The sequence below is a fragment of the Balaenoptera borealis genome (genome assembly GCF_965194805.1).
Source record: "Balaenoptera borealis genome assembly, chromosome: 21".
Lineage (NCBI taxonomy): Eukaryota > Metazoa > Chordata > Mammalia > Artiodactyla > Balaenopteridae > Balaenoptera > Balaenoptera borealis.
In genome coordinates, this window is record NC_138880.1 from 17,846,794 (window position 1) to 17,853,231 (window position 6,438).

The window sequence follows — 6,438 nt, forward strand, 5'->3', positions numbered from 1 at the left end:
TAAGCTCACAATATTCAGTTTAGGTAAATTCAGAGGTGTGTTTTTTAAAAGTCACAGCTCTTCCTTCAATCTCCTTGCAAAAACACCTAGACCAAGTGTCACTCCCTTTGCAGGAAGCTGCTATGCTTCAGGTGGCATGGGAAAGGACCCAGGGGTGGTGGGAAGTGAGTACCCCTCTGTGTCCTCAGACAGCTACACAGGGGCTTGTTTTATAAAGTCAGACAAACACATTCCCACGATTGCATATATACGTATACGTACGCATATATTTAGTAATCTCAGTATTTCTAAAATGACACAAGTGATGCGTCCTGTATGACTAAGTAGGCCAGAAAGCATGCGTCGTTCTTTCCTCTCCTAATTGTTATGAGACATCATATTTCGGTCAACTTGGGTGTTATCTGAGCTGATATTTGAGGCTTTTCTTTACCAGTTGGCTGTGGCATTTCCCACAGAAATGTGTTGGGTCTACCTGGATGCTTTGTTCTTTGCTTTAAGGGCTCCCATAGAGCCAAGGACAGGAAGCCTGCACGGCTTGGCTGTGGTGTGGTGCTGAGCGGCCCTGCAGTGGTTCATCAGCCATGAGGGCTACAATTCAGAGTAAGCCACTTGGCTGGAAGGACCCCTGGGGACACAAATCGATAGCCTCAGCACTTGACACAAAGCTCCACATGCCCAGACTGCTCAGATTCAGGCCAGGGATACGAATGCACTAAAAGAAAAACAAAACCCTGCAAATGGGAAAGATTAATAAACATGATGACTAAGAGTGTTGTAATTTTGTAGCAAATACAAAAAGGCAATGTTCTGTATCAACAGTAAATAAAGACTACAGTAAGCTAAACTCTAGTAAGCTAAATAGTCTTTAAAAATGTTCCTCATGTCAGCTGGTTGACATTCACCTTTGAAAAGCAATATTTACCTTCTGTTTAATTATATCACTGGTTAAGTCACTTCAATCCCTTGCAATGTCTGTTACTTTAAGAATAAATGATATAATGGGGTGGTGACAACTCTGATGAAAATATTTTCCACTGTTATGAAGTACTGTAAATAATTGTAAGCATTATAAGCAGTGATTATATTTCAAAATTATGCATACTACCTACGATTACATTTCTTATGTTTTCGGAATATTCATCACCTAGGTCTACAGAAGAGATCCGAATGACAAAATTACTAGTAAATCCATCAAGTGGAAGATACTGTGTTATTACTTAATATTTCTGAACACATTCTATCTGTTTTACAGTCATTCATGGAACACTCACTAGTTGCCAAGTGTTGCGCTAGGCTTGGGGTTTATGGAGATGGGTGAACCGAGAAGCCCTGCGGTCTCACCACGAAGCTGCCAGTTCTTTCTCAAAATGTGATCTGTAAGCAAGTTTAGGACACTTTGGGATTTACATCCCAATATTTGAAAATTTGTTAATAATAAATAATCATGATGCATTAGGTTATTACTTAACGACATAGAATAAATAATGTTGCCTCTGGAAGTTCCAAATATGTATCTTACGTGCGCAACCACATAACATGTTACTCATATGTCGAAATAAAGTGAAGTCAGAAATATTCTAGGTCTTTTATACATTTTAACCAAAGGAAATCCTGATTTCTGAGGGACTAGTAAGTATTTATCTAAGCATTGCACTCTAATTTATATTGACTACCTGAATAAACACAAGACTTTCTTTAACTGAAAGTAATTTTTTTTTTTTAATCAACAAACAGTTGCTTCCTAGTTAAAGCAGTTAGTGAGGCTTCCAGTTGGAACTAGCTCTACCCATCATATACATCACCAAAGGCCAACCTCCTGCTTATCCCACAGAGCCAACCATGAAGCTGGCATAGTGAATGGCTGAAAACATCTTGAAAAGAATAGAGTTTTGGTGCAGGTAAAAGATATCTCTCAGCCTGAAAGAGCTGCTAGCTCTTCATCTTTTCGATTTTTAATCTTTCCTATTTTATGACAAGACACTAATGCCCTTTTATGAAATGAATGCCTTGATGTTAATTACTAAGCAAGTCTTTTTATTAGTAATAGAGCTAAATAAATTTAACTCCTGCCAGCCACTTTCTAGAACAAATGTATAATCGTAATTCTTTCAGTGCATTGGTGGAAAAGTCCCTGGATATTGTTCATTTTGCTTACATGAAGCTGTTAACTCAGTTAACTACAAGTCATTGTCTTGCTATTATTTTTTTCATACAGTTTCTTTCAACACAGCCATTTATTTAGGAAGAACCATGCACACTTGAGTGCAGTTAAAGAAAGCAGGAGACTCAAGAGCAATTATATTTGGGAAAGGGCGCACCAGAGGCCCTGTGGTCCTCATACCCACAGAGCCATCGTCTTTTACTTGCCTACAGATGCTGTGTATGTAGCATCTGCCTGCCCAGTACACTGCTCTTCATTACCCAAGAAGACATATACCATCAGACTGTGGAGGCCTGCACCCCAATCTCCTCTCCAGCCAAGTCTTCCTGTTCTTAGAGCTCGCATCACATGCCAGGTGGTGAAGACACAGAGACTGACTGAATGAATGAATGAATGAAAACCAAAGGAAGAATGCATGCAAGTGGGAGAGAAGACATATGAAATTAGATTTTTAAATGACCATTTTAACCCAGTTATGCTAAGTTATGGGAGTATTGTAAGTTTCTTCCCTCCTGGTCGCTCAGTCTAAACGTAACAGTCCTCTCCGACAGTGACTTTGTTTATAGGTTGTAAATATGATGTGAGTGATGTATTTGATGGGTTGTGGAAGCCAGTTGTTAAACTCTTGGTAGCTTGAAATCAATCACGGTGAGTGAGTTATTTACACCATGGAAATCAGCAAATGCTAACAATCAGGGATTTTTTTTTTTTTTTTTGAGAGTCTGTTTGCCAAATTACTATGGCAAAGCCCTTCATAAGCCTCTGACCAAAAAAAAAGAGGATTCCCAATGTTCCTAACTTCCTAATAATCAGCTCACGATGTGCCATTCACATTTTCTTTCCAAAATTCTTTTTGTATACATGTTTTTATCAAGTCTACTTCTTGGGATTTTAACTGTAATACAAATATTAGTCATTTTGTAAATAAGTACTTCTTTTCATAAGTTGACAAATGATTCTTTAAAATGTCAATGAATTTGGTCAACAAGCCATGTCCTCTCTATCTATATACTTCCTGATTTTATAGCCACCGATGAAATCCCTTCTCAGCCTTGGTTTTTTCAGGCTGAAAAAGCCTATTTATTTTAGACTCTCCTTATACTGCGGCTCTTCCCCTCAGCTCTTTTTAGGCACTCTTTTCTGGATCTATTCCAGTTCAGTCTTTTCTCGAATGCTGCAATCAGAACCGTCTACAGTATCTCATTTGTAGAGGAAAAAAAAATCTGTAACATAACCACAGCAGAATGATGTCTTTCACCTTTTTGTCCTTAATTATGAGTAATGTCCATTCAGTTTAGCAACAGCAACAGCAAAACAAAACAGCAGCCTTTACAGCAAAGCTAATAAAATCAGACCATATCCAAAGAGATTAGTGGTTGAAGTATATATTTGCTCTGAGCAGGAAAAGAACTTACTAGATTCTTAATTCCTAGTAAGCCTACTATGAGGCACCTGTTTCAATTTTCTGTTATTTAGCATCACCAAAGAAAATTAAAGTATTCTAGAAAATTAATATTAACAATATCAGATTTGTCAGCTTTATTAAGTACATGCTGATTAACATCTATAATATCCTTGATTAAGGCATTCGACTGAGACCGATTAATGTATTTGGCTTTTGTAAGACTATTCCATAAATATTTAAGCATCCTTTTTAAATCAAGCTTTATTATCTGTGTTTACACTGCCTTTCCCTTTACAGTAGGGAAAAAAAAACATCTTTCTGATTTTAGTTGGAAAAGTGTCACTTCCATGGGTAATATCAACTCGTAAACACGTTTATGGTAGGAATATTGGGGGGCCACCTATTTTTTTTAACTTTTTTATTATGGAAAATTTCAAACATACACAAAAGTGGAAAGAGTAGCAATATAAATTTTTTTTTAACTTCCAATCATTTGTCGATTTTAGCCTTCAAACACAAACTAAATTACATGGTCACGAAACCACCAGAAAATCTAATTTAAGCAATATACCCTAAGGCACGTTCATGAATAATCACAATCCCCAAGCAGAAGGTCTTCCCTAACTAAGCAGTAAGGAGGTTTCTGTAACTGTATTGAAAATTAGGGCTTTTTCCTTTTGTATGAATAAATCCTTTCAATTTTAGGATATGACTCGAAGAGACAACTAAAACCAAGCTTTGGAGAACTCTCAATATAGCATGTACTCTTTGTGTAAATGCGCAAGATTTTTAAGTAATGCAGGTAAAGTCACCAAAAAGTCCAATTCAGAGTTCTCAAGTTATTTCTTTTGAAACACTTGTGTTTGACAAAATGTTCTAGATGATATTCCAAAAAGGCTATAATGGGCAAATTTGGAAAACTGTGCCACAGAAAAAAAACAAAAATAAATACATTATAGCTTTTAATCTATGAATATATTTTTTGAATCTCTAAAGAAGGAATATAGTATTCAGTGTTTCCAAAACACATTTGAATATAAAACAGTTTGTTCTGAATATCTTCTTTGTTTTTGAAAGACAACAGTTTTTCAAAAAGTGTTGCTTCGAAATGCCGTTATTATGAGAGTTTGTTACTGGCTTGCTTGCATTTTTGCCCCTCAGTAGCTAAATTAGAGTGACTTGGTCCATTTAGGCATCTTAATATCCAAGATGCTGTCCTACATCTAGTTCCCCACAGCCAGCAAGCTGAGAAAAAATTATGTGCAAGTTTATTTCTTGATTTTTGACCCTTTCCAAATGGTAGATAAATTATGGTCCTGAGCATTCAATCTACCATTTATTTTTCATGCTAAATGGATCAATATATTTCCCTATAGGCAGATATTCTATTCCTGATAATATTTTCCACCTAAAATACTGCTGAACATTTTCAGATAAATAAGCAAGTCAAGAAAAGCAGAGTTGCTTAAACTGGATCATTTTAGCTGATTTTGTATTTTAATCTAGCTTTTCACTTGCAAAGAGGGCTATAGAATGATGCTAAATAAATTAAAAAAATGACATTCTATAATTCTGCCATTCACATTTTCCTAGCATATAAAGGAAACAAAGTCACCTTGTCAACAAGACTCAGTATCTTATTAAAATGTGTAGATATCTGTATATGCTGTTTCCTAAATATTTACCAACTCTAATAGATGGAGCTAAATTTGGGTCTAGAAACCTTTTTTTTTTTTTTGTCTTTAAAGTATAGGTGGTGGACTTCTACAAATTCTGGTGGCTTTTACAAATTGTGACTCTGTATTTCCATTAGGTAAACATATCAAGTAATGTTTAGATCATGTACACGCCCCTGCTCAGGACCATTATACTTGGTCTGTGGGTATTTAAACGTTCTTTGCCTCAGTTGACTGCTTCTAACCAACATGATTGTATGGTTCAATGCTTTAAGCTATTTGAGAGAGTATCACAGTGACGGGGGAGGTGCTCCATGTGTCCTCTGAATATCAGGTGTCACTCCAGCACATTCCATTACAAGTACCACCTTGTAATGATACACAGATGACTTATATTGCAATGGTGGGATGGAGTGGTCGTTAGAGAAGGATGCCCAGATTAGAAATGTTTTATACCACATGTCTTGGAAAGAAGAACCAAAATGAAGCCTTGCTGAACTGAAAGTGTAGAGAGGATGGAGTTCAAGATGGAAAAGGAAAGTCTAAATCATGTAACGAGAAAATGCCAATTAGAGGAATCAAATAGTTTCGTATCAGCTCCATGGTTTCATCTATTTTTAAACAGACTGATAGTTAATGCTGAATTTAAGCATGACCTGGGTTAAGCATTTTGCTCTTTATATGTATTTCTCTAAATTTTCTTTTCCTCCCTGACAAACAAGGTAAATTAATATCAATATAAACAGGCCAGAGCTTGGTGACTCTCCAGTTCCTGCTGCTAAATATTATCAGATAATAAGTATCAACACTAAATTCCTCTAGTAATTTCAGTATTAAAATTTCTTGAACATAGTTCATACCCTTAATGCTTCCAGAATTCTCTAAAGAAAGATCAATGGATAACAATATTTATCAAATGCGGGAAAGGTAGGGGTATGCCTTGGGGACTTTTTTCAAAGGAATGTTTACACATCAAGCACACTGTTTTTCCAGAGTATATGTTAGGGATCAATAAATGTAGTCAAATTTCCTAAAGATGTTATTATTTATACTTTGTATAAGGTCAATTGTCCATAACAAAAGCATCATTATTATTGTGATGACTGCTGCTTTTTTGTTATCAGAGATAGGCTAAAAATGACGATGGTAGTCACTGAAGTTCCCCCATGTCATGTCACATCTTAAGAGCTACTGTC

General features: G+C 36.1%; 1 protein-coding gene across 1 annotated transcript in view; it reads right to left on the minus strand.

Moving 5' to 3' along the window:
• Positions 1-6,438, minus strand: part of SGCZ (sarcoglycan zeta) — a 929,817-nt gene that overhangs the window by 837,416 nt on the left and 85,963 nt on the right. The gene's annotated exons all lie outside the window — the stretch shown is intronic.